Here is a 5,218-nt window from a genome sequence, read left to right on the forward strand (position 1 = left end):
TTCTTTGGAGTTCTCCATCTCATTCTCCCCAGCTCAGGGAGGTCAGCTGCTCTATCAGCAATAAGAAGAGTAGAGCAGAGCCAAAGCTGACACCACGCTGTTGCACTCCTTCATGGCTTAACTTGGCTTATAAAAGGAAAATTGCCCTTACAGTTTTGAAGCAACTAATGACACTTCAGCTAAGTAAGTCTGATGTAATAACTTCTACTATGTGACTGATAGTTACAAAGCCAAAACCTCTGGAAATACTAACAATTACAATCTTTTTTCCTCACACGGAAAAGCAAGATGACTATCACAGAACACAGTCATATATCAGAAACAGCCAAAAACTTAAAATTGCTTAAAATGGCATGAGCACTTTCACTTTTTACACAAATATCACTGTTTAATCGATTATCTCAGGTTAGACCATGCCTAAAAAAAAAGCAACGTAGCCTCATGATGCTAGGATGACTATCAGTGAGTTGGACTTTGTGGCAGAGAGAGCGAGACATTCAGAAACCAGTAAGTTATTATCACTACATAACGCATGTTGTTAAAACAGGAGGGAGTAGGTGGTATATGATCTCTCTTCTGCCAAGTGGGTTCCTATTCAAAACAGATCAGGACTTTGATGAGTATTTCCTTGGAAAATAATGGGACCTGAAAGTCACTTTGGAAACCGCACAACTAACAAATTTTCCACCTCCAATGAGGTCAAATGAAGTTGACTGAAGCAAAGAACCTGGCCCACAATTTCACCACACTGAAATATTGTCTGTGTCAGAAAATTCAGGCGATTGATTTAATTTTAGGTAAATATCTGAACTTACTACCCCAAGGCATCTCAGATACCCTTCAACTAAATTACATTAATAAAAGCAACTACTAAATAAGGAGAGGATCACTGGTTTCTAGCTCAATTCTCCTTTCAGTTTGTCTTAACCAAAGTTGTGCCACAGTAATTGCAAATGACTTTACTATCATTAACATTACTAAACTTCATGAAGAAAGCAGTCTGCAGGGACATTAAAATAAAAATCAACTTTGCAAAATTAAAAGACTCAACAACTCTTCTTTAAGGCACTGTGATACTAATTAACGACAACCGCTTTCAGGTTGAGGATTTCTTTTGGTTGTGTAAATCAGGGAAAATGCTACATTTTGACTTACAGCAGACAAATCAGCCAGCTATGGCTTTTGGGGGAAGAGGGGAACAAAACAGCCAAACAAAAACAGCACTCCAACAAAAACTGGTAAACAATTCAGTTCAATGAAAAGGTACTGAAATGCACACCCTTCTCATCCAGGAGACAAGATTTAGACAAAACACTTCATGTCACATGATAGCAATTAGGGAGAGAAACAAAATTTCAGAATAGTCTTCCGAGTAAACACCAGCAGTTACCATTCTAGTTTTGTATGAAGTCTTTCCTCACTGATCACAATTTTGGCTGCTTCTTACATGTGTCAAGATCTCTGCCCTTTCTGTAACTGATGCTGAACTGCATATAGAACAAATGCAGAGAGCTTGGGAACAATCAACACTAAGGAAAATATATACTGCAGTTTCACTGTCTTAACTTTTTCAGTTGTTCTCTTGGGACAGAAGAAATACCAGTTTTACATTTTTATATGAGAAAGTGTATTGCCACTATTTAAAAGGGGATCTCTTTTTGATTAAGTTTGGAATCATGTTTTATACTTACTTTTCCTAATTGCAAACCAAACTTTTATCCTGCTTTAGAAACAGTTGCAACATCCAGGCTCCCCCAAATTCCTTATTGTATCTTCTGCCTATTAGAAAGAATAATGACTCTGCAAAAAGGAAAGGGACACCTCTGGAAATACACAGTACCAAACCACAGACCTAGCAGGGAGAATGATCAGTTGGAAACCAACCCAGAATTCAGACTGTAAAGGAGGTTCTCACTCCAGATGAACAAGAGCTATGGAAAGAGGCTTAGAATTAATATTAGCTAAACCAATTTTATGATGAATTATGATCATTATAACGATGACATCTTTATTTACATTACTTCCTTAAATACAGAAACAAATACAGGACTTCTCTGAATATAAAGACTTATGTTTATTTGTAGGGTGTACAGTTTTAGTAAGTGATTAAGTGGATACAGTAGAGTTCTTCAACTAACAGCAAAGCACTGATTCTTTGGACTATGCTATCATTATAAGATGTATTGCTTTCAGACTAATCTGCTGTGACTAGCAGGTGGGGTTTCTTTAGTTTTAGCTCTTTGTTGTGGTTTAACCTCAGTCGGCAACTGAGTACCACACAGCTGCTCGCTCACTCCTCCCCCCCCGCCCTGGTGGGATGGGGGAGAGAACTGGAAGAGTAGAAGTGAGGAAAAACTCGTGGGTTGAGATAAAAACAGTTTAATAATTGAAATAGAATAAAATAATAATAATGATGATGATAATACACAAAGGTATTGTGTATTGTAAAAGACAGGTAAAGAGCTATAGCCTTCTCTTACTTCAGGAAATAAAAGAGCTCAGAATACAGACATACAACCAGAGCAGCAGTCCCAAAAGACTGGATTTTTCCAATACATAACTGTGGTAAAGGCAACAGCTGAAGTTTGAAGGAGTCTCAAGACTAGGAAAAGAGCTGAGCTGGAAGCAGTCAACTCCAGCTTCCTCAGACATCAAACTGATTTGTCCTCCCATCCTAGATTACAACTAACTTTGCTTATGCCTTGAGCCTGTTCTGCATAACTCCTAGCTTCACTTGTTCTGTACCAAGAAATGTCATTTCTTGAAACTCTACTAGTTCCTAATGATGTGGAATATAATGCGTCACCACTGAATGCAGTTAAGAAATATGCAAAAGAGAAAATGCTAAACTTTGAAAGAAAATCCTGGCAGCATACTATTAGACTAATCATGTGAAAATGTTTATTTGCTATGAAGTCACAGTTATTAAACAAATTGGTGCATTCTGCAGTGCCACAGTACTCTTACATGGTGTTGCAAGATTTCTTTAAAATTATGTTGAAAAAGATGCATTCAGCTAATGAAATTAATGAGCTTTAATACTCCCTTGAAGTACAGGTTTTCAGCACAAATTTGCTTCATTGTCACAGCTCTGTAAGCCTTGTAATGCATAATGGTCACTGATCCTACTCAGAACACAGTAAAACATGGCAAAAGTTTAATTGTACACGCACCTACATTTTAAAGCAAATAAGGCAGTCTCCAAGGCTATTAATATAACAGACGCCTTTCATAATTAAAGGGATAATGTCCAAAGATTAGCTGGAAAGTATTTTAATTGAAATTAGTAAATTACTGTTGAAGTCATCATTACATGGAAACTCAATGAAACTTAGATGTTAATTTTGCAACAGTACAGCAACAATAGTAAGTTTTCCAACATTTGTGTCACATACAGGACCCCACCTCACATGCTGAAAAACCTGATTTGGTACAAGTTTTCCTCATTTGCTTAACACACACTGTACTGTAAGGAAAAGAACCAAGTCTGGTGCACTGTAATATGGACTTTACTTTTCTCCCTGCTGTTCTCAAGTAGAAGGCTTTTTAAAATCTCATCCAAAAAGAGTAAAACTCACATAAAGTCCTTTTAATGAGTTTATAAAAATATATTCACATAAGATACAGTATTAGCACTGGAAACCACTTTCTGTGGACACCATTATAATGAATGTGTAAAGAGGCACAGAAGGACTCAATAACTTTTTTTGAATGCATTGGCGGCACAAATACAAATCCATTACAGGAAGTCTATCTAAAAGTGTATTTCAATAGCTCAATTTAGTAAAGGTTTACAAGGTCTTTGGATGGTACAAAGTGACTCTGGCAAGTAGTTAACATAACTAATTATAAGAACACATTTTTCGTCTAGACAGAGAAAGGATTAAGCTCATCTATTCTTTTTGATATTGAACTGAATAAGAGCATACACTTTTTGTCTACCTTGTCAGTTTTAAATTATTCAGTACAGTAATATCTGACATCAGACTGCATTTCTACAGTTTGCTTTCTGTGTCACCAACATATCTATTCTATACTCTCCAGGCCATTCACAGACTGAAAAAGGTCAGTCAAAAACAAAGTTTAAGAAAATAGTTACATGGATATAGCCTTTAGAGCACTACAGTGAGATCCCTGAATGAGCAGTAACAGTTTTTATGCCCATTGTTCACCAGAAGCCTGAAATTAGATTTGTAGGTGGTACCCCTCAGGAAGCAGTAAATGCCCCTGTTCTTGTGCTATTAGTCAGGAGAAGTGACAAGAAAGGGTTTAGAGCAGTAATCACATGCATGCACAGTTGTGGTAGAAGAGCTGTAGAACCTAGAGACAAAGATATTTTTCTTTGCTGACTAGAGAACCCGAAGGGAAGAAGGTAAATTTAAAAGCCAGCAAAGACACCAAAGTTGCACAGAAGACACCTGGTGCCAAGGCTGAGTTGGGACAAAGAGAGGGAAAAATAGCCAAACGGTGAGTATCTTCCATCAAGCAAATGCTGCTGCTGAGAGCAAGAGCCCAAGAACTTCCTCCTCCAGCCCTGAATTTTATAAGCTCTACTCTACCTAAGTTCCACCATGTCCTACTCATATGTCGGTTGTCCCCTCTCCCTCCAGGGAAGGGTGGCCTGGTATTACAAGTATTAAGGTGTCAAGTGATATAGAGCCTGTTGCAAATAACTACTGTAATTCCACATTGATACAAGAAACTATCCTTTGTATGTAACTTTCAAAAACAGCACAAGGTATTTGTGAGAACTATTTTATATTTTATTACTGCAGTAACATTCAGCACAGCGTGCCACACGCTGCATCTTTATTCTGTTTGGTCTGGAAGTAGTGAATCTGTTATGAGCACTTGGATTCTACCCAGATTGGACAACTGAGAGACTGCTTTTCTCAATATTTCCCTTTTACTAACACAGCCACCATTACACTTGCACTAGATATACTGCACTGAATTACACAAAAGAAAGCTGAAACCAGAGCAGTCCTTGATCTGTTGGAAAGGTCATCTATGATGGCTTTCATGACATGTGGGTGCAGCACAGTTCTCAGGTGTCTTCCCTTTATAGTTTCATTAAGAAGGTATTCCTTACCAGGCTGAATTCATTTGAACAATTGTTATGCGGTTTGCATGTGGCAGACATCTTTTGAACTCCAGTAACAGCAAGGAGAATTTTTATTACTTGCTTTATTAATTCACCATGAGTCAGCAGACAAAG

Source organism: Pygoscelis adeliae, unplaced genomic scaffold, assembly GCF_000699105.1.
Source record: "Pygoscelis adeliae isolate BGI_AS28 unplaced genomic scaffold, ASM69910v1 Scaffold62, whole genome shotgun sequence".
NCBI classification, from domain to species: Eukaryota; Metazoa; Chordata; class Aves; order Sphenisciformes; family Spheniscidae; genus Pygoscelis; species Pygoscelis adeliae.